Source organism: Poecilia reticulata, chromosome 16 (genome assembly GCF_904066995.2).
Source record: "Poecilia reticulata chromosome 16, P_reticulata-male-v2, whole genome shotgun sequence".
In the NCBI taxonomy this organism is placed as follows: Eukaryota; Metazoa; Chordata; class Actinopteri; order Cyprinodontiformes; family Poeciliidae; genus Poecilia; species Poecilia reticulata.
The window spans coordinates 24,087,055-24,112,117 of NC_088845.1; the positions used below are offsets into that span (position 1 = coordinate 24,087,055).

General features: G+C 38.1%; 1 protein-coding gene across 2 annotated transcripts in view; it reads right to left on the bottom strand.

Annotated features, from left to right (window-relative positions):
- LOC103478357 (RNA-binding motif, single-stranded-interacting protein 3) overlaps nucleotides 1-25,063 on the bottom strand; it is a 149,767-nt gene that overhangs the window by 122,938 nt on the left and 1,766 nt on the right. The gene's annotated exons all lie outside the window — the stretch shown is intronic.

Below are 25,063 nucleotides of genomic sequence, written 5' to 3' on the forward strand. Positions count from 1 at the left end.
TGAAGTCGTCGTACCTCTAGGTGAGAGAAACAATGTATCTTGTGCTAAAGTTGGAGAAAATCCCTAACACTAGAGTTAGAGTAAGAAATTAGCATAGCAATAAATTTAAGTTGTTTTTACTTTTTTTTTTTTTAAATATTGGCCATCAACCTCGGCTCAGCATACAGTTAATAAGTGAGGAGGCACATCTGTGACTGGCACAGAGCTGGTGTGGACATATAGGCAGTAAAAGTGTGAAATACAAGACAGTGTGGCCTCCTGTAAATCTAACAGCTGCTGGCAGAATCTATAGGATGGTCAGCAGGCCACCAGTCTGTGTGTGTGACAGGATCAATAGGAAACCTTCAATCTGCTGTGACTTGCTGCTTCTGAACAGAAACTGCAAAATTTTCATCTCAAACTGAAAAATTGAAAGTAAAGGTGTCATCAGAGAACAGTGACAAAACCTGCCTGGAACACAAAATAAATAGCTGCATCCACCACTGTAAAAGAACAACGACTTTTTGATCAACTGTAGCCTAAACATTCCCCTTTGGTTTGAGGCCAGGTTTTTAGAAAAAATAAAAACTAAAATAATAATTAAAAAAAAATCAATATGTTCTTGAGTGACAACAAAACTAAGTTGTTTTCACATAGGGAGTAAATATGTCAAAAATTACAACCTGTATTGTAAGAAATCTGTAAGTAAGTAAAAATGTCTTTATACAGCATATTTTACATATATTTACAGAGACAAAGAAATGCTTCACAAAAAAAAATCAACAAAACAGGATACCAACATGAAACAATCATAAATATGTGATATAAATGCTCTAGATTAGCTAAAAGCTTCTTAGAATGGAAATGTATTTTATTGCTTTTTAAAGGTATTCACATAGTCAAACTCCATAGGAAGCCTGGCTGTGCATTCCACAGTCTGGGTGCAACAGCTTGGAAAGATCGGTCTCCTCCAGTGGGTGTAGACAACTAAATAGCTCAACGAGCTCAGACTACAGGAGGAGATATATATATTTGGCTCAAATCTGAAATATATGAACAAAGCTCTCCATGGACAGCTCTGAAGGTTGTGATTAAAATTTAATAATAAAGATTTGAACAGCAGCCAATCTATCAACTTTAAAACAGAGGGGTGGAGGGTAGAGGGTGGAGGGTGTATGACTGCCTCTGTTAGAGCGAGTTAGAAGTCTTTCAGCAGAGTTTTAAACAACCTGGAAATGAGCCAGAATCTTTTTAATAAACTAAGTGAACAGACCATTACAATAGTTCAATTGTGCAGAGACAAAAAAAGGATGAATTATCATCTGAAGTTCAGTTGTTAATACCTTTCATCTTAGTTTGGAGACGATCTACAAAACCCCCCCCCAAAAAACGGTTTTATGTGTTTAAATGATGATCCGGTAATAAAAGCTTGATCAAAAATAACACCTGTATTTTGGAGGCTGTGCTTCCATTAGAGTGCTAAATCACCCTGGTACTTTTTAATGTCAGGTACGTCACTGTCTGCTGCAGTAGTAGGAGTTTCAGTTTTTCTGGGTTAAACTGTAAGTAATAGTTTTTAACCAGTGTTTGTTCAATCAAAGAGGACAGTTGTGAACCTTAGCCAAAAAGAAAATTTAAAGCGATGTTTTTGGTGTTTTCATAAATATAACAAACACTTCACAGATCTTAGAAAAAATAATTTTGGTGTCAGAAACTGAGATTAAAAGAAAAAAAAAATATAAGTGAAGATTTTCAACAGCTTTGTTTGTGGTGTCCACATGGGCTGGATGTCAACAGATTATTTATTAATTTTTTTATTCATGACAGGCAGGAGCAATTTAAAAACGCATACTCTTGCTTACTTGATTGTTTGAATGCACCTTTTTTTTCAAACAAAACAATACATTTTCTGCGGGTCCAGTCGCTTTTCTGACTTCAACAAACCTTTATAGTAAACTTTCCCCTTGGATAAAACTGTTGTAATATGTAAAAAAAAAAAATATATATAGGTTTAAGACTGAATAAGTGAAACCACTTCCTTCGAAAGGTATGATTGATTGCATCATTTCCTTGAGAATGAAATTTTCTACATTAATCACTTCGTCTCCTGAATAATCTTACGTCAGACGCTCGTTTATTTTTTTGCAAAGCACAAGATGCTATTAATTCACACCTACTGAGGAAAGCCTATACATCCCCACAATGTGCCACTCTGTACTTATGATAATTTCAGTGGCAGTCACCTGTGTCACAACTCAAAAAAAGAGTTAATCTCAGACAGCAGTCGATGCCACATTAAATCTGTGAATCATGTGTTGCTAAAAGCATGTTTCTGAATCCGAGAGCATTCAGAAACATGCGTGACAGCAGCCGTTTACCAGACGCTCCTGATGTTGCCTGTTTTGTGGGGGAATCAAAAACTCTGCCTTGAGAATTAGATTTCCAGAGTGAGATAAAAACCGGAGTTGCAGACTTGCCGCAGTCCCTAGTCACGCAGACGGCGAGGTTATCACGCAGACCCTGGCAGCATGAGAATCCCTTGCATCTCCCAAACTCTATTGCACCGTGAAATGTCACGGCACATTAGCTACGAGAGAAATCATGTTTGCTTGAAAGCAGAAACAAAAAGAAGAGAAGAGCGGAAGGGGCCCAGTGAATGGAGAAACAATAACATTTTGAAGAAAAGAAGAACATAGAAAATTTGCACCTATACATGAACACGTGGCGACGCATCCAGGTGAGTGCTGAGTTATAATTCAATCCCCCTCCTTTTTCTTTCCTCCTTTTGTGTTTGAGCGTCTCAGATTATGTTTACATCTCTATTTGGTTACGCCTATGAATTATGTCCATACACACCCACACGCACGCACCCCCCCCCCCCCCCCACACACACACACACACGCCCACACACACACGCAGACACAGAGCCTGACAAAAGCTTATCTGTGGCAGAGGAGTTGAGCTGGGCTGGCAGACTGCGACCAACAGCTTGTGGTTGTACTCTGGAAGAAAACAAAAAGTCTGTCTCTGCTGCTTTGTCTCTGTTTCGCCACTCCATACTTTTGTCAGCTCCACTTCCCCTCTGTCTGCGTTTCCCTCTCAATCTGCAGTTCATTTAGACTTCATGTCTCTGGGTGAGTGGTACAAAGTCCATATTTTTGTGCTTGGGTAAAATATGACTGCAGTTCAACTTTCCGCCTGCCATGCTGACTTTAAAAAGAACGGAGTCTTCCATAGAACTTCTCTGGGGATATCCATCTTTCAGGGAGAGGGATGGTGTACACCTCAATGCTGCAGAGGTAGGGAAGTGGCATTGAGTGTGTGTGAAACTTTTTTACTCCCAAAAAAGAAAGAGTGCATGAAAGAGTTACTCCTTTAACTCTTTCATGCACAGTGGGCATTACAGTGGACAGCTATCTAAAAGCCATTTTCTTGTGCTTCTTGTGGATTTTTATGTTATAAATGCACACAGACCACTGAAGCGGATATTAATGCATCATAAAATACACTATCAACTACTGGCCATCAGCTGCAAATGCAAGAAATAATTTTTGTTAAATTCAATATGGCCGACAGACAAAGAAAGCATGTCGACCGACAGGGTCCCTCTTTCTACTGTAAACGACTCTTGCAGGTAAAAAAAAGAAATATATATCTGATAACCCCTAAAGAACAATACCGCTGATGTATTTTTCAAATAACTTTGTATTTGGAGAAAATTAAAATTGATCACCTAAAAATAATAATAATAATAATAATAATAATAATAATAATAATAATAATAATAATTTTTTACAGGTTTTTTTTCCTACCTTTTTTTTTTATGCCTTAAGAAAATAAAAGAAATGGAAAAAAAATCCTGACACAAAAGATCATAATTTATGCATGAAAGGGTTAAAATAACTGCAAAAACTGCTCTTTTTTTTCTGACCGTTTTTCTCTCATCACTCTTCAGGTTCTCGCTGAGAATCTTACAGAACAATTGATCCCACTGGAACCTTTCAGTACAAAATGGAGCCACAAGATATTTCATTTAAAGAGTTCAGTTTGTACTGACTAGGAAGACATTTCATGCCTGCTTTTGACAACTAATGACTTAAAATAGCTGTTTCCTTATGACGTACTCAAAGTTTATTGTAGGGAGATGTGGGTGTACTACTCGGATAAATTATATCTACCAGCAGAAGGGTTGTTCAGGGTTATTCTGTTTTGATCAGCGTTCATAATCTGTAATATTTCATAGTCGATTCTACCCTGTCCACAATAAAAAAAAAAATATATATATTATCAGGTTATATCTGTGTCATTTTCAATCCCACCCCAAAAAGATCAGTGGATACTTGACACCTAGTATGAAAACAGGTTTCACACAAACCAAGCTGAGTGTCCCCCTCATCAATGTTTTTTTTTTTAGAGAGACAGGGAGCTCTCAGGAGACATCTGCTGAGAGGATAATTCTAGGGTTGGTATTGGTAAGAGTGCTACAGTCAGTATTTTCTGTCACAGTGGTGCACTGAACGTGCCTCCTGTTGGACCCGGAGCTTCCAGTGCAGCTAATGCCACAGTCGGCAGCTGCTATGTGTGTTGGTACTTCTACCAGATTGACTACTAGATCCTCAAACTGAAGATGTAATACTTTTTCTTTTTTTTTTTTAAAGCAGGGCTGTTTACAGGTTTAAAGTAGATTTTGAGGAATTCAGTTTTATGACAGGGCTAGAAAATGTCTCCCAGTAGTGTTCCTGTGTATTGGAAAAACAGCTGACGGTGCAATGGGTAGCGCTTATGGGCCTGTCAAAAAAAAAAGAAAAGATGGCTCTCCCTTGTATTGTGTCCATGCTGACTGCACAGCTTGTTAGAATAGATAAAAATAAAAAGTGTAACAGTGGCCAGCCATATTCAGCAAGGGCCAATCAATTTCTACAAAGGAGAATGTGTTTCTGTCTTCATGAAACATTTGTTGGCTTCATCGGATGTAAGAAATGAGTTCAATGTGGGATGGACAAATAAGGTCAGAAACATTCTCCTCTACATCCTGCTAGGTCACTAGTTTGACAACTTCTGCCTTTCTGATTGGTTCCATGTGACAACAAAAATCAAAAGTGATAACTCTAGCGACGTTCCAAAATGTCGACTTTTGACATTTTTGAATCAGTTACAAACAACTACATGAAGAAAATCAAACAAATAGGAACATCGAAGAAAATATTTCTTTCTGAAAAGCAATAAAGATACTGGTTCCTGTTGTATTTTTTATTTCAAATCCTAAAGTTTTTTTTTGTTGTTATTCTGACAATCCAGTCTTTGTTAAGAAACAACAGGAACAACAGCTCTATAGCGCATAAAGCAGACTCACACATACAAGGAATTTGATAGTTAAATATTGGCAAAGACATATTATTCAATGCAACAGTCTAACTAATAAGTAATAAAGCTTAATCTACATATTAAGACTACTTATCAAATATAAAATAAAATAAAAAAGTCAGTTATTCTTGATAACATTAGTAATAAATGTCTTAATTTAGCAGCAGTCGCAGTATTTTCTGCTTTTCTGTTTAAACAAAAGCTGCTAGATAAAATTAATTTAAAATTAAATTAGTTAAATATTTGTGGTTGAAATACCGGTATTAACATTTACAGTCCCAATGTCTCAGTCAAACTATGGGGGTTTTACTCAGGGTAATACTGTGAGAAAAACCGATCTTCTCATCTGCTTAAAAATAATCATAATATACACAATATTTGAATGAATATTTTAAGTAATAATAACAATATTGGTTTAAGGAACAACTTGACATTTTGGAATTCATTTAAAAATGTTAACCAATGAGAAATCACTAGAGAACCATTTTCATACTATTGACGCAGCCTGAAGGAAGCAGATGGGGTTCAGCGACAGCTCAGACATGATAAAGAAGGGCAAACAGGGTAAAATGTTGGTATAAAAATAAGCAGAGTAAGTGAAAGAGCGACATAATAAAAATAGATTAACAAGAAGGCTTTCAAGAGACAAAAGGTATAAATTTCCTGTCAGGTAATGCGGCAATAATTGATTATAATAGAGCCAGATATCAGTATCATATTCAAGAGATATCTTTGACAGGCATCCAATAAAAAATAACAGCAATAAGACTAATAATTAAATAAATTCAAAATCCTATGATGATTACAAACACTCTCAAAAGATTTTATTTTATAAAAATCCTGTGACAATCAACTTTGAAACTCAACTGGAATCACAGGTCAGCCCCCAAAACTGCACAAATTACAGCAGGAAACTCTCAGAAACACCCGCAGACACAATTATGCAGCGTCCTCAACAAGGTGATGCTTTGATAAAAGTGTCTTAATGCTTGATAGTACATTTGCATGCCTGTAAAAGCGTACTGCATAAAAATACACAAAGTACATGCTAATGAATTTCTGAATAACATCCACAAGGACAGACACATGCACATACATACTAAGTAGGACTGTAAATACACACATTCACTAGGCACTACTTTCAGCACCAGACAACTAAGCATATGCAGACATAAACAAGTGCATGATTTAAAAAAAAAAAAGATGGTCTATACGGTCTTAATTATTCATGAAAGAAGCAAAATCAATGAAAAAAGCGAATTGCTCATGAACTGAACCACATGTGATGGAAAGAACAAGTCTGGGTTTTTTTTTTCTGGAAAAATTTGCACATATTACTGCATGTTTCGTTTGCAACTGAACTCAAATATACTCATATGGTTCCAATTCACACCAAAGATCATCCCAAAGCAAGACAAAGATTTCCACTTCATTCTGGAAAACACAAAAATATAAAATCAAATCTACCATATCAATATAATCCAAACGCAAACAGTGGCTCAGATTCGATAACATAATGTCCAAGTTGACCGTAATGATATTACAATGAAGACATGTTAAATTAGCCATTTATTGGCAATTGCTAAAAGTGTTTTTAATTTAAGAATAATGAAATGTTATAAGCATTATCCACCAAGTATGAGAATTCAACTTTAAGCATACTTATGAAACAAAAAACAGAGAAATTAGCTCTTCAAGACGTGAGTTTATTGAGGTATTCCTGCAAGTTTTAAAAAAAGCTATATCCATTTAATAATTTTTTACCTACTATATTTATTGGGTGTTCTGAAAAAGCTAGACCTTAAGATGTTAAAGGTTATTTTGGTAAATTAGGCCTTAGGATAAAAATGTTAATTTAACATACAGGCTTGAGAGACTTGAAACATCACTTTAAACCAAAAGATGGAGACTCAATTTAACATTGTCCACCAGGATTGGATTATTTTCCAATCCAATAAGTTTGGATTGGAAAATATGACTCGTGAACATCTCTGCTCAGAAGTCATGGGTCTCTATTCACCATAATGTTTTTTTTTTTTTTTGCTTTACCACTTATATTTAAAACACCCAGCACTTAAAAGGGCTGCACCTGCCATTCTTCAAACATCTGCTGCAGAACTGAAAAGACAAGACGTTGGATCGCGTCATTTTCAAAAACAGTACTATCTGAGCTGTTCAAGCTATTTTTAGCTCAAGTTAAATCAAACACCTAGACCTTTTAAGACTGTTTTTAGTGTTATTTTTACCATCGGCTGTCAGAGTCCCACACAGAGGGAGAATAACGTAGAACGACAGATCTGAAACCGATTCAGGCAAAATCTGTACTTCGACTTGAAGCACTGGACTTTCCGAGTGTTTAGAGTAAAAGATCTGGTGCTACACCCACATATATGTAGTAAACATAAAGTTATAGGAACATTAAAAAAAAAAAATAACGATGAAAACAGATGCACCGCCTGCAATTTATAGATCCAGCGCAGACATTAGGTGCGAGCTGTGTGATCGTAAAACCTCAGAGTTTCTCTCTTATAACAGCACATCCTGGGGTTAACTGCACTGTGTGCAGGACAGAATATTACTGTGATGTCAGACCAATGATTAGTCTTCTCGGTGGTATTATAGTTGCTCTGGTAGCTCTGCTAATCTGCTGATTTACTGTGCAGCCGCACCAATATCAGCAGCAGAGTAACTGCATCCAACAGTTTACGCACAAACCAATTTCGAACTCTGTCACACAACTACTCATCTCACACTCACAGACACACACACGCATACACACACACGCAAGTTTGGAGCATTCTGAAAGGCTAGGCAGAAAACACGTCTCAGTGGTGTGCTCCAGACTAATCTAGAAAGGCCTTTTATCCCATCTCCTCCCTCCACTTCCACTTAAATCAACAATTTGCTGAGACCCACACAGCTAGATTACACCCTCTGCAAACGTGGCCTGCAAACACATACATGAGCTTCACTTCTCCTTTTGGTATTAGTTTCTGTTTATCTCTCACTGTGGCTCCCTTGACCTATCTGTGTGTGTGTGTGTGTCTCAGGCAAGAGCAAAAACGCGTAACACACATGCAGAGGCCGGCGTGGTGAAACTTATAATATACGGCTCTGGAAAAAGGCAGCGAGCCTCGGAAACGGACGAGCAGTGTGAATGGATAAACTTTGAATGCAGATTAAAAAAAATGTTTAGAGCAACTTCCCTGCAGCTGAACTGGCCACTGGCTGGTACCACCAAAAATAAATGCTGCTTTTGAATTTTTACAGAAACATATTTAAAAAAAGAAAACATTCTGTTTGGATGTCAGAAGCTCAAACCAAACCCTAAAATCACCCTCATTGAGTATAAGCTATACTGATGCTAAAAAACGTAAACCATTTTCAAAGTCCAGTGGTTTATGTATCTGGACAATAAAACATAAACCCTGGTGTTAACAAGGTTCTCAAAGTGGTTTTTGAATGAAGATGACAGCCTTTCCAACCAATCTGTGCTTTTACGATTTTACTTTTAATCTAATGTCTTTAACCTTACCTTTGAAGATGCTCTTTCAGGCCTGTAAAGTTTTAAAATCACCTCATGCTTTTTGTATCAGGTTCTCTGAAAATCATATGGTGTGACCTTGGGGTGAATTAACTGGGCTCGTCCATTTTTGTGAAGATTACCAACTGCCCTTAATGTTAGCTACTGGTGAATAAAAAAAATTCCCATTCTAGATCGGTAATCTCCAAGGTCAGTCCTCAAGCGCTGGTGTCTCGCAGATTTTATATCTCTCCCCGGTTTACCACACCTGAATCAAAATGACGGTTCATTCCCAGATCTCTGGAGAACTCGGTGACATGGAGAGAAAGTAATTCAACCATTTGAATGCGGTGTATTAGAACAGGGAAACATCTGCAACCTGCAGAAAGTGAGCCCTTTAGGAACGGACTTGGACAACCCCTGGTGGGAGGAGCATGATGGATTTCAAATTGTTTGGGAATGATTTTAAACTCTTTCCAGAATGATAGGCACCTGGGGAAGCTGATGTCTCTCCCACTTGAACAGTTAATTGAGTGGGTATAATAACCAGCACTTTGCTGCTATTTAACCTTTTTAAGTGCTTATGTTTTATAATCCAAACTTTCTATTTTGCTTGTGTTTCAGTTTAATAGTAACTCATCAGCATGAGATATGTTGTGGGTTATTGAGGTTAGACTTTAATAATTTTACAGCCTGGGAAGGATAAGGTTGTTTTTTATGATATCGAGTTTTAAAGATGCTGTAATTTATTTTCCCCATGATTGAATATACAGGCATGTGTGTGTGCTTAAAAGTAAAGTTATGGAGTTCAGATTAAAGCATGAAAGCTCCCAGAAGTAATTTGACTGGAGACCAAGAAAAGAAGTGTTTTCATAAAGTAATCCCTGGCTAAGATTGTACGGGTTCGGTGTTTGTACTTGTGCAATGATATGTATGTGTGCGTGTGTGTGTGTGCGTGTGTGTGTGTGTGTGTAGTGAAGAGTTTTATTCAGGATTTCATTAGCAGGGAATAGGAGATGTTTGGCCTGGCCAGCAACCTCTGGCTCCAAGACAAGAGCTTGTCTGTAACCCAGCTAAATTGTGCTCAAGGGCAAATACTGTGGCAGTTTTATGGAGTTTAACTGCGCTTCTTTATATATTTTTCTTGAAAAGTGAGAGATAAAGCGTGCAGAGGGCAAACTCTGTGAAGATTTTCTTCACGATGCTGTCCCCATGAGCTTCTTGATTAGAAAAAAGAAACTATATATACATAAATATATACAAGCAATTTAGAATTGTATTTGCAAGTGGTGATCATTAAATTCAGACACTTAAGGGATTAAAGAGAAGTCCCAATTACTGAAGCATGACTTAACAGGAGTTTTGTACTTTGTGGAGAGAATCTGGGCTTTATTTGTTTTTATTGCTATTAGATCCAGCTGGAAATGCCACTTATTCAAAAAAATATGATTAAAGAATAAAATACAAGTCTCTAAAACAATATATATTTGTGGGGGCTGGGGGTCTCAGTTGGTAGTGCGCGTGCAATATGTGTAAATGCACTCCTCAATGTGGTTGAACTGGGTTTGATACTTCCCTTTCCTTTCCTTTCTGTTGTACTGTTCCAGGTACTCTTAAATAAAGGCCACTAGAGCCTAACAAATGAATACATATTGGAGATGCAGCATACTTCAAGAAATCAGGTTGTAGAGCATCTGTCATTTTGGCAAGCAACATTCAGTTTGCTCATGTCCAAGTGCTTCATCCAGCAATGTGATGGATTTCTTCATGCCGAGTTTAATTCTTGCATGTCTTTCTTTCATTGAACACGCTTGAGAAAGCTTGAGATGTGTATTTAGGCACTTACGCAACCACTTTTTCCCCCCCCTTCCAAGTCATTTACTTCTTGTTGGAAAGATTAAACAAGAAAGATTTGCAAATACCTAGATGTGTTTTTGTATCCTGCAACCTTGAAGGATATTTAATTGAAGGATATGAGGAAGATCAGTTTATCTTGATTTAGTCCCGTCTCTGTAGTCAACGTGAATTTTGAACAGCTATCTAATGACTAGTACCAAAAAATAAACAAAATGGTTTATAGATTATTAAACTCCACTGCACACTTTGCATAGAAGTAGTCAGCATCTAAGACTGCTGCACACCGATTAGGCAAAACATTTTGACCAATAAGAGGTGAAGCGACTAAGTGACCTATAATATCTTGATGTAGACATCCATTAGTGGGATACATTAGGCTGCATGTCAACGTTTTCTTCTCACAGTTGATGTGTTGGAAGCAGAAAAAAGGGGCAAACCAAAGGATTTCATGGAGTTTGACAAGATCCCCAATGTGGTGGCCAGATTTAGTTCTGAGGTGTTCAGTGGTCAGTGTCTATCAGAAAAGGTCCCCGACATTGGCAGTGAACCATTGTCAGGGTTATGGAGGTCAAGGTGCCCTCATTTCTTCTGCAGAGCAAAGACTGTTATCTGACTCCTATATACTTCTAAAAATTGTTGCTGGCAATGTTAGAGCTCGATATGGACCTTAGAGCAATAGAAGAAGGTAGAAACCATTTAGTGTTTTACATCACATCCCTAGCATCCGCGTTAATTTTGCTTACCCAGACAACAAATGTCAAGAATGCAAGTTGGTAAAGATAGTCTGATGATTTTGGTAATGTTTTTCTTAGGAATGATGTTTATGTTAGTGTAACACCATTTTATGAAAACAGTATTCCTTAAAACCACAATATGTAACTTTTATAAAAATGGGATTTTTACGTATTTGTTAAAGCTATCACTTTGTCACAGCAGAGTAGAATAAGACAGATATGTGAAAAAAATCTAGCTCCTGTGCCTTCTCACAGGGATCCCAGTAGAAAACCTCTAGGACAGACACAACCAATCAGAGCCAGGAGGAGGTTCTCAGCGCTGTCGATCATGTTCATGCACGTGCATGATTGACAGCTGGGGAACCAACACGCCAATAGTCAATTGATTAACTGTGTATTTCCTGTTACTATAAATTAAAGGATTAACAAAATTTTGCATGATCATAGGAGCTTCCTAAACAAACTGAAACAGTCTTCCAGGATGCCATATGTATTTAATTCTGCCTGTGAAGACTTTGTCTTTTTAAGTAAAAAGAAAAATACTGGATTGGTTGCTCTGCACATGGAATAACACAGTTAAAAACAAAAACAATCCAATTTAAACTCAGAAATTACCAAATATACAATTTACAACCCCCAAAAAGGAAACATGAAAGAGACTTTATACTTGTGGAATTTTATTTCAAATGGTTGTATATTTGTTATGTTACAAGGATGAACGTAAAAAAAAAAATTGCAAAGAGTGAAAGAAAGAGAGCAAACAAAGAGACATAAGCTCACTGCAGCGTTGCATGATGAAGGAAAACATGTAGAGAAAATCCCTCAAGCCGTTCATTCAATTATGCCGATGGTCCCTGGAGTGGGTATCACCCACCCACCCACCAATGAAGGAGCCCTACCAACACAGCGATCTGGGACTACAGACAATGAATGAAAAATGAGAACGGGGAAACGCACAAATTCCCCATGCTGATTGTTATAATGAAATATTTAACGCACAGCGTGGATACAAACAATAACTGCTACATCCACGACTCAGATAAATTCACATATTTGGCCATCCAGTTTGTTTTTTTTTTTTAATTCATTTTGGAAAAAAAAAATGTGTCCTGATTGTAAGTGCTGTGTGAGTGGGTGACAATGAAATTCAAAGTGTTGATTATGGCAGAATGTAGGTGTACGTAATAAATATGCAGAACATTTGCAAATATGTTAACTGAGTCATTTATTTAAAATTTGTACTTGGTATGCACAATTTGACATGGGCACTTTATAGAGTCTGATGGCGAAATTCCATTGAACTTTTAAAACAAGGACAGCGATGTGAATGAATTATATCACAAGCTTCATCACTAGTGGTGGGACTCAAAAAAATCTGTAAGCAAGTTAATTGAAGAGTCTGTAATTAATTAATCACATTTTAATCAAAAACTACATATTGACAAAATAAGAAACAATTGGATTCAAAAACTCCTTTTTGCTGCTAAATTATTATTGAATAAATAGGCACATGAGCTTAAGAAACACAGAAACAGACAGACTTGTAGTCATTCACTGTGCTCCAGAAATAAACCCTTGATATTTGAATCAAGGGTTTATTACACCACGGGACATGTTTTATATCGTTTGAGTTTCATGCCAAGTAAATATTTTGCAGCTACAGCATCTCTGAATAAAGCTTTGAAGACCACTATCTGTGTTAAAATTAAGCCGTGTCTTAAAGGTAGAATATTGTTGATTGTTCATTACGACAGTATATTCTTCTGCACATTATCAAAAACAAATGCTATCACGTCTTTTGTCTGAAAACGGCACACGTAGACGGGTTCTGTTTAACTTTCACCTGGATTTCCAGTTGCCTTAGCATGCAATTGGATTACAGTACAGCACCTCTCCTTTCAGCCCTTATTCAGCACTTTTTTTCCCCCTGTTACACAGTTCCCTTCCATTCCCTTCTTCTGCAGGCTGTTGTACATCTTTCTTACACATATACATTTCATTCGGTAACTATTACATTCATATGAGACGCCTCTTTGCCTGACAGCTTACAACATCACAAACAGTAAAACCAAGCCCAGACAAAATACTTGACTGGTTGTTTTATTTTAAAATACTTTCCCAATCTGCAGAGTGGATGGAGGCGTCCTTCTTTGGGGACGGTCTTGTTGCATCTTGCAGATTTTGCAGGGAAGCAGCCCAGGTTAACACAACTCTGATTGCAGATAAAAATACTGACGGTCCACAGAGGTCCACTAGGGAAGTTAATAGACAATGTCACATGCAATTCGTTATCCATTCATAACATAGCAGCCTTATAAACACTGTCTTTTCTGTTTTGGGCTATTTTCTTTTTTTTTTTTTGCCTAGACTTTTTTTGTCTGTTCCAGAAATGCTTCAGAGAGACGGGAGTTAGATAATGGGAAACTCAATATTTTGTAGGAATTTTAGAAAAAGTGGTAGATTATTATAACTAATTCCTTTATAGAGTTAGAAAAGCATGTACTTCAACTTTAGACTATTTAAAGAAAAAAAGTCCTGATCTAAACTCAAAGGTAAAAGGAGACAAAGGTAGGATTTCCTATTTTTTCTTTTCAGCAATGAATACCAGTAGCGGACGTGTATCTTTTTTATTATTAGACTCGGACTCGGTCAGGTGAGGTACATCAATCATCTGTGAGCCTGTCACACTGAAAAACCAGACATTTTCCTACGATTTTATTTAATAATAAATTATTTTGTGTAAGAGAGCCAATAATCATAAAATGCCACCCCAGAGTTTTAGGTTTCTAATCAATTCAAAATCTTGCCAGTTCATAGCCTCTACTTTGTATCTCAATGCTGCCATTTAATTCCTTCCGTTTAGTAAAAACTCTTTTTATACATATATGTCTTGAATCATTACCTATCAGCTTATGTCTTCTGTTATTTAACTATTATTATGAATTATGGAGACATTAAAACAAACAAAAAAAATCTTTGATGAATATATTACCTTGTATATATTATCCAGATACTGAGTGTATTTTGTAGTTCTGTTCTTTGTTTGGGCCAGTCAGCTCTCTGAAATATAACTGCTGACAGAACCAAGACACCCAGGAGCAACCTGTTGTTGGTAAACATTATTTCCTTACTGTGGACTTTGGTGAAAATTATTTTGCATCACCAGTTGTCAAAGCGGGTACAAAATGTCCCATAGGGCGATTTGATTTGTCTAGTCATCTGTACAAACTGCCCCTGTTGGTGCCCCCAAAAAGCTGGATAAGAAACAAAAACGAAAAGGCCAAGGAATAAACATTCTAAACCTTAAACATTCTAAATATCCATTCTGGATTACAGAAAATGTATTATTTCACATGTACCCTGTTGTAAAATACAAAGTGGCAGTCAGACTCCTACTTCAGGTAGTAGGAGTCAGAAGTAGTCTGACTCCTACTTCTTTTTGTCTCCTTCAGTGCTTCTCAAACTTTCTTTAACAAGAGCCATCTCAGTGAGCTTTTTTTTTTTTGTACAATCATAGATCCACACTTAGTTACACTTTGTTCTACAAAGACAGAAAGAAAGACAGACAACCACAAAGACAAATTCAGAGTGAGAAAACCAATGGTTTCTCCCTGACCTCTAAATTAAATGTGGCTGCCTTGTACCTAAAACCGTGACAGCTGCAGTAAAAAGAAAAAAGAAAAAAAAAAGTGTTCTGCTATACTTATGACATTTTGCATCTCATCAACTCGTTCATAGACATACATGCCAAGAAATATTCTTTGGTGGGTTCGCTGCTACGTTGTCTGAAGGTATAAAACACAAGGAAATATGTTGTTCTCAGCTTGTTTGTCTAATTGAAATTAGCTGGTCAGCCAGCATATCAATGATCAAATCTCAGTGGACTTTCCCTGAATTGGAACACAGCTAAGTTGGGTTTGATGTTATTCCCATTTCCAAATTTTGACTTCAAAGGTAAATAGATCATAGCATGGACATCCATCAACATGTGCTCCTGGTTCATCACTCTCCACTTACATACCAGAAGATTTTAATTGTTTTTCACTGTATTTCTCTTTTGATATGGTTCTGGGTTTCCCAACTCTACATCAAAAGTTAATTTGTTCACAATTCCCTTTAAGATAGCTGAGCTCAATATCTCCATTGAGCACAACCGGAGGCTCTCCAATTACCACAAATTGTGCTAGTAGCGCATTTTGAAAATCACAGCTCTTTGTAATCTAAGATTTAAAGACAACTGCCAAGACATCTGTGTACAAACTAGACTAGTAGCACGTTGGCTACCGGTTAGATTACTGACGCTGATATGAGGAAGTGCTGGTGACTGTTGAAGCTCTGGGTAATTTCCATAGAATAACTGTCTGAGGTTAAAGGCTCTGACAGGAGCTTTTAAGAGGAAGAGAATCCATTAGACAAGGGTCGCTACAAAGTGGCCAACTATTAAAAATGCAGCAGCCCCATTATTCCCTGACCAAGTCTGCAACTTCAATCTCTCTCACAGCATCTTTCTTATTTCCCATCGGAACATTATCAGTCTTTTTTTTTCTCCCTTTTTTTGCCACCACCATCTGTTCTCTCTTTTTTTTTTTTGATTTGTCTCACTCTATTTCCCCATTACTTCAGATTTTTTTCTTCCCTGCTTCATTCTCTCTCTCTGTCTCTTGCCACATATCTTTTATTCCCGAAACTGCAAAGGGTGAGCTCCTCTCACGGCTCTGTGCATGTGCCGACCTGCCGAAGCTTTTCCAACACTGTTCTGCACAGTGGGGCAATGGTCAGCATCCACTACTGAACACTGGTACCAGAATAGAACAGCCCACAGAGAGTAATAAATGGACATATATGGGTGGTTAGGAGAGTCCCTTTTATGCAGTAAAAACTACAGGCATCATGAACAGATGGCAGGAGAGAGGAAGAGAGAGCCCAGAACACAGTGGGAGAAAGACAGGGAAAGGGGCATAGAAAAGCCAGGGTGAGTGTTTGGTTGGGCATTAAAAGACGGCAACATAAGGCCACTCTCTCGCGTCGAAACTGGCACACAATGCTATTGAGATCAGGGCTGAAATCCAAACAGAACGGATGGCTCCTTAAACAAAGTGCACATGCTAATATTGTCAGCTGTAAAACTCCAACCGATGCAGACAGGCAGATGTGTGAGAAGAAACAGGGCCTGGGCAGAATGCATGCACGGCCATAAACCCTTTATCCCCTGTTTACTTTCCCTGCTAAACACACACAGTTCCTTGTCGGTGTGTGTGCAAGATGTGCGCTGCATAATTTATAGTCACACTTTCAGCTGAGGCGTAGTTCTTTATGTTTGAGGAAGAAGGGGGAAAAGGTGGGTGGGGGACTGGGGTTGAAGGGGACACAGCCACAGAGGGAGTCAAGGAATGAAGGAGAAAGTTAATATGAAACGGAAGATGAGACGATGAGTTAATCAATTTCTTTGTGCCGTCCTTGTGTTTACAGATTTGTACTTCCATCTTATGAGTACCCCACCAATCCCCCACCGCCCTCCGCCTTTATGTTTGCTCATCACAGCCAAGCCAACCACTGACCACATTTATCTAGAGCATGATGGAGAGTAATTGAATGTGAAAAGCTCATTTTTGAAGACAGGCGATATTCCACTTGGATGTCCAGGCGTGTCCGCATGTGTCATTACTTTGATATCAGCTGAATGCTGTTTCTCATTACCTTAATTAAAGCTCCTCGTGTGCCGCTGAGCATATTAGCACACTGATCTGTGGCAAGCTGATGATCGGCTGGTTGATAATTCCACTTTATTTTCTCCCCCCGCCGCATCCCCCCGCCCACTTTAGACGCTCTAATCTCACTCTTTGTGATACTCATCAAAGATTCACATCTCCATCCAATCATCATCGGAGGATGAGAAGATTTCAAACCGGTGGGAAGAACAGTTGCGTTCAGATGTGCTTCACGTGTGCTTGTTCTGATGAAGATCTGCACACAGAAATATACGAGGTTCAGTAGCACAGATTGAAGATCAGAGAAATAAAGACTTAAAGGGAGATTAGAAGAAATGTCAATATTAGTATGAGAGCCATGAAAAGCCTATTCCAAAATATGCCTCTACAGTTGTAATCATTAAAACTATTTGCCATGTGTAAGGATACTAGATGGTTTAAAGTAAAGCGTCAGACAAGAGGTCCAGTCTTGAAGAATTAGTGCTCTGTATGTGTTAGATGCTTTATTGCTGGATGACACAGCATTTAGGAGGCTACTACAGAAATTAGTGCAAGTCTGTATTTATATTTACACCAATTTAATGAAGTGTGTTGGATATGGCCAAGGGTGTATTGACTAGCGCTGTAGCAGTGCAATAAAAAAATTATGATCTGATCTGCTTCAATTAAGAAAAATAAACAAATATATATATAAATATGCAATTTGTTTTATTTTATTAAGTTTTAATACTAGTATTATAACCTGCATCCCTTAACGATGAGTTGAGTTTGGGCTGCTTGGATTTGGACTTTAGCTAATCTTACTTCAGCATCTGATGTTGATGTTCAGCTTGTTGTTTCAGGTGAGTAAGCTCCAAGTTATGACCTAAAAATGTTAACGCAGATCACAGAAAATTGCTTCAAGTCGTTGGTAGTGGAATTGGCTCAAGTGTGTTTCAAGCCAGGTAGGAACTGACAGTGGAAAACTGATCCATTTCGTATCCCAAAAAAAAGTTGATATATTCTTGTGAAATTTCAAAAACTTTAATGAACATGTGCTTTCAGTTAAACATTTGGCAAGATTCCTTTTTTCATGTAAGAAAGACTTCTTCTTATACAACTTACAGGTTAGTTCTGCAATATATCCATAAACAAGGTCCTTAATGTGAAGAGGCAGGACTCCGTTGTGTGACGTGAACTTTGCCTTCCTCATGCTGCTCCGACAGCTATGAAACCTAATTTTGGCAAAAGTGTTTGGACTTAAATTTGTCTGGATGACGTAACTCGCACATTTAATACGAGTCTAAATGTTTAAATGAGGTATCCAGCAGGTTGACGCTTCGCAGTGAAAGATTTCAGTTTGGGTACCGAGCAATATAAGTGAGTAATATGTAATACCGGTGCGCCAAAGGACATTTGCCTTTTCCAAGCCAGAAGTCATATTCATAATGAATTCCACTTTTTGACTTCATAAAAAGCCAAGATCTCAGATTTTATTGTTACTGCCTTAAAACTTGCTGTGCCAACGCATTCCAGCACAGCCACAGGACAACACTAACAAAGATCACAGCAACAATAACAAGCCAGCAGATTTTCTTATGGGATTATTCAATGTGCTTATTATTTTTAGTAGTAAGATGTTTTCATTCGGTAATTTCTTATGATTGGTGAGGAGGAGAGCGTGCGTCAGAAATACCCCGACTGAAAGCAGCTCATGCAGCAATTAGGAAAATCCCAAGAATCTCTTGTATCCCCCTGAATAGATTTACACAAATCATAGAGCAGTATGCGAGCATCAGCTCCCCTCCTACCCTCTTATAGTCCTGATTAAGGAACACTGAGTTTGTACAAGAGGACATGCCGTCCCTCCACACTCCTTGCTAATGTACACTGAGTGAACCTATAGCCCATTATGGAGGCAGAGCAAGAGCAAACTTGTGTTTGAGAGCAACCCTTTTACACAGGCTCCGTCATCTGGCTGGCTTATCGTTGTTGGTTTAAGCTAGTCATTTCATAACTGCATTCATAGGAAGGTCATGTGTTGTGTGCCTGAGTGTGAGGAGCCAAGTATGTTTGAGGGCTTGCACTCTACCAGAGAAAAGAGGGTTTATATCAAGAATAATTAATTAATTAAGTTTCTTGCAGAAGTATTCGAACCCCGTGCAACATTTTCACATTTTGTCATGTTACATTCACAGATTTTATGTGAAGGACCACCATGAAGTAATGCGTGAATGAGATGCACTTACATTTTTTTTTTAAATCTAGGAAACGTAGCATTCATTTGTATTCACCCTCCTTTAGTCTGACACCACTAAATAAAATACTGTTAGAAACAATTTCCTTTAGCATCATCTCATCAATAAATAGTCGTCTTCTCTAAATTTGAATCTCGGTAAAAATATTCTGCTGTTCTGTGGGAAGCTCAGAGGTTTGTTAGAGAACATTAATGAACAAAAAGCATCATGATCGGGCATAAAGTTGTGCAGAAATATTATGCAGGGTTGGATTATGAAAAAAAAAATTCCCCCAGTCTTTGAACATTTCGCTAGGTGCTACATTAGCGATGCATTTCCTTTGCCATCCTGCATTTTACTAAACGGCTCTTTTCTTTTATCACAATGCCTCCCCATCACTCTTTGTGATTTTTGCCATCTCAGCCAATAAATTATGTATTAGGAGTGGGCATCAAGGGTAGTGGGAGTTGATGCAAAAGAGCAAATATTTTACTGGTGTGCAAAATACTCATGCATGTCAATTAAAATTCATTATTCCTCCAAATATTGCAACTTTGAAGTATAAGAAGTATGCGTAAAAAGGCACTATGATCAGATGAAATCAAAATCGAACGTCTGGCCAACATGTAAAATCTTGAATGTTGCAGAAAACTAACACTGCACCATCCCCACAGTAGGTGTCAGCATCATGATGTGGACATATTTTTCTCAAGGAGAAACAGTTCAGAGCTGATGGGACGATGGATGTGCTACACATGGAGCAGTCATAATAGAAAACTTGGAAAGCCTTCAAAAATCATGAGGTTGCGGCAGAGGTTCCCTTTTAAGCAAGACAGCAATGCTTACACATGTAGCCAGAGCTATAATGGATAGGTTTGGAACAAAACATATTCATTTATTTAAAAATCCCTCTCAAAACCCTAATTAAATCCAGTCAATTTGAAGACGCTGTTCATCCAGTCTGAGCTTGAGATTTTTTGCAGTTTTCAGATTATATCATTTTTCATCCTCTTATGCACAACTCCGTGTTGGCCTGTCACACACAATACACTGAAAATACCGTGTTTGCAATGCGATAAAAAAAAAAAAAAAATGAAGACATGTTCATACTTCAGCATAGTACAATAGGTCAAATGTGAGCAAAACAAAAGAAGCTGCTCAACACAGATCACACAGTAAATGAAGCAGGTTTAGTCTGTTTTTGTTGCGTGTTCTTGTAAAAAAAAAAAAAACCTACTATACACCTACACACATAGACTTTTTAAGTCAGACTTACACAGCTAGACTGATCTACAAAGCCACTGCCAAGATCCATACAGATGTATAAGCGAGTTATTCTTGGTGCGCTAAACACACAACACTGTTCTTTTGGGACCCACTGAGCTTTAATGACAGCATGCTGCTTTGTGAACAGGGTCAGGTGGGGGTTGGGGGATTCACTGCTCAGACCCCACACTCATATTACCTGCATGATAGGCTCCCGTGCTTCATCCACACAGAAGTGAGCAAATGCATTCAGTCTCACACATGAATTGTGAGGAAAAGTTGCCTTTTCATGTACCGTCACGGCTTCAAACCGCACACACAGAAGCAGCTTTTATTTATCTGCAAACGTATTTGCTAAAACACACACGCACCCTTCACAGTGCAACCACAGCTGAGAGCGTACACTCGGTGGAGGTAGGATCCAATTTGATTTGACCTTGACAGCAGAAAGAAAAGCAGAGTGGGCTGGTGGGAAGAGCGGTGGATTGAGGGATGGATGGGGTGTAAGAAATGAAGTGATGGTCCGGGCCAGATGCCTGTTGCAGATACTTGAGAGAAATTACATGACCTTGAATAGGAGGGGAGATAAATCATGGAAACAAGAGAGCCATGTGGGATGGAGACATCTGTACACATAAAACTGGGTGACAGGCATGCATCAAACACAGGAGGTAATCCCACCTACATGGGCATGTGGTGTAATGTCTTAGATAATAAAAGTACGGATCACTGAATAAATCTTCAGCTTTACTAAAATGATAGTGAAACACTGCTTTATTATTTATGACAGAAAAATAAACAGGAGACAACTTTGTTTGCTGTAAACCTAACAAAGTAAGGTGTGACAATGGGCTGTGATGCCTCATTGCCATTAGGTACTTAACTGCTAAAGCTATTTAGCAGTTTTGGCTGTTAAGTAAAAGAAAATGGTGGCCAGATGAGGACCAAGGATAACCATTGGGTAGCACAGCAAAACAAAAACTATTAGGAGGTAACAATTTCTATTTGCTGAATAATAGAAGAGAGAATTTTTTTTTTTTTTTTTTCACTTTCTTTAAAGTCACAAGTTTACATACACAAAGATAACTGGCTCTTTGAACAGTTTTGGGAAAGTCCACATCGCTCTGTCAAGATAGTAATGTATGTTTTTGCTTTGAAGGTGAAAATTACAAGTAAATTTATGGATTGAATATTGGACATCAATTGACCAAAAATCTAACTCAGAGAGTTATAAATATACAGCACTAATAGAAGACAAAAACAATACCAGCCATCTTACACCTGTAGTAGGTAATGTCTTAAAAACAGATGGATTTTTTTTTTTGCACATTTTCTAAAACTGTCATCATGTTATGACAGTATTACATGAGACATACAATCTGTGAAAAAAAATCAAGCTCCTCTGTAGTCCTACTGCCATCTGCAGAAATGAATAGCTCCCAGTCTCAAACAACCAATCAGAGCCAAGAGAAAGGTCTTACCTCTGGCAATAAAACTTGTGTACTCGCTGCTCAATGTGTTAATGGCAGAGAAACAATGTACTGTTACAGGAAAACAATTTATCCACCATCATCGGTTGCCACAATTCCTATCCTGCTCATTAACAGCAGGCCCTAATGTGGCGACGGAGCTTTAGCATAGCAGAAAGCAAGAGGGAGGGTGTGAGCAGTGCATACACAAGCTTCATTAACAGTTCTAAGATCCTCCTCCTGACCCTGATTGGTGGTTTCTGACTGAGTGGTGTATTTATAAGACCACAGGTAGAAGGCAGAGGAGCTTGATCTTTTCAGACTGTCTCATGTTATACTGTCAGGACATAATTACAGTGTAACAAATTAAAAAACTTTTTTTTTAGAAAAAGTTACTGACTGCAGCTTTAAAACTGAACTAAACAATAATGAGCAATTTTCACATTTATTTTGAAGAACAAACGATTTTCCACGACACATTCATTATCTCGACTGTCTTTTACATGAAGGGGAAATCTAGTGGCAGCCGTTACTGCTGCCGGGAAGCTGTCTATATATTTACCCTTCCAGTTTAGTAGAGAAAAAGGCACGCCTGTCATTAGAGACGTTGTTTATGACAACCAAATCCCTGATGTGCATTAAGAAATTATTCCCAGCTTCTGTTTGTTTGTCTGGATCGCATCCTTAAAAACATCAGTCATCTTGCAAATGTGAACACAGACAGCCTGGGATCATCGGATGAGTGGAAGATGCTGACGCTATTCAAAATTTGAAATGCAAATGTGATTGCCAAAATCCTGTGAGTAATTTTTTCAGATTAATTCAATTGTTGTGAGCCAAAAAAAGAGGCAAAAGTATGTTGAGGTGGTTCAACCAAACATTTCAGAGCCATATCAGTATTATTCAAAATCTTGCTTTGCCAGGTTACTTAATACGGTAATTGTATACGCATTATTTCCACCAATCAAAGTATTATTTGTGCATTAGACTCTATGTGTCTTTATCAGTGTTATAAACTGACATTATTCACAATCTGTGGCAATGAGACATGGGATGTAAGGTGCTAAAGAATAGTCAAAATCTCTACCAACATGAAATGGTTTGAAATGAAGCTGTCAAACATCCTTTACTTGTTTTAAAACTGCCTTTTTCTGTGAATGACTTGCAAAAGTTAAATTCAATATTTGTATTTTGTCATGTTAAGCACTCATTTGTAGTGTGTGGGCCAAGACAAATGGATGTATTATTGTGAAGTGGAATGAAAATGATACATATCCAGATTCTTACTTTGACTTTACCGCTAAACATAATGTTTTGCATGTCCATCACTTGTAGAGAACAAATTATGGACATACTAAGCACAATATGTAGTGCAAGGCTTGTGGAAAACTGGAAAATGGATTTCTGATTACTTTAGTTCCACTTTTACAGATTTGTGAGGCAGATAAAAAAAAAAAAGTTGTCTCGTTGACAGATTCTATCACCTGAGCTGTGGACCTCTGCAGTGCCCAGAAACCACTTGGTTGCATCCCTGATTAGCCATGTTTTGTTGTGGCCAACTATTTCCAGTTCCAGAGGAGGGATTAAACAGTACTCTATGAGAAGCTCAAAGTAGGAATTTGTTTTATAACCTAACCCTACTTAATGAATTCTCCACAAGTTTATCCCTGATCTCTGCTTGTTCCTGGGGCTTCATGTTGCTGTTTGCTATCAAATGTTCTCTAACAAACCTTTGAGGCTTTCATAGAACAGCAGATAACACACAAATTATCTCTACTTATAACTAGATTGTGGCTATAAAATCTCCACTCTTTAATGTTTGTGCTCCTTTCTCCAACAAAACTGTAATTCCAAAATGTGCTGGATGGATCACAGTTCAACATATTTTTATCAGCTGAGCAATCATTTCTTTTACCTGCTCTTCCCACATTGAGTCCACTCAATAGCGTGATCTCTCTATTTTCACGGCATCCGACTCCCACACCGTCTTTCTCCTTTTCCTCTCCCCATCTCTCTTGCCCACTGACACATGCACGTTTGCTAAATATTGCTGCGAAACTGCCAACTCCTCACGTTTACTATCGTGCAAGAGGAAAACAGATGAATAGCGGCAAACAAAGGGAACGGCGGGTGATATGATGCAGGAGTAATCGATCAGGCCTTCGCAATCCATTTTCTGCTTCTTGGTGGTGGGATAGTCAGTGTGTCAGTGTGTGCTTTTTTATCAAGACAGCCCATGCAAGTGTAAGTAGGAGAACTGGAATAAATCTGAAAGAACCAAGAAAGAAGTGAGCCTGTTTTTCCTGCATTCTAGGTAACTTGAGCAGTATATAAGATTCAATCATTTCTGCAAAAATGCCATCAATGGGCAGTAGATGGAAAAGGTGCGGGGTGCTGTGGAGAAAGGGAAATCAGGAGGAGGTGTTGAAAAAAATAGCACCAAGGGGGAAGTGAAGGCCCCCTGCCCTGAACTTGAACTTCTAGCTGGTGGGAGGTGGGGCGGGTTGGAGGTGGGAGGACAGGGTCAAGAACCCAGAAAGGAAGAAGAGAAAAGATCCAACTGAATGACACTGGTGTCCGCTGGTTACAAGACAGATGGAGGACGGGGGAAGGCATTGTTTTGTTTCATAAACACGTCCAGCAGTTAGTCTGACACCTTCCAAATTGTTTCCTCACAAGACCTAAAGCGCAGAATTTCAGATCTTTCCCTTTCTTTCAGGATGTGTTCTTCAAACAGCTTCATTTAATCCATTTTGGGGTCAAATGTCTACAACCACTTGGGGAACTTGAAAAATAACTAAAAACTTTGTTTTATGTGGATTTATTTCCGATTGAGCTTAAGCTTTAAATAGTTACAAGTAAAACTGGGGAAAAAAAGGATAAAAAGCAAGTATCAGTAATTGTGAAGTGGGTTTAAGCCATTTACAGGATAGAAAGATAAATTTTG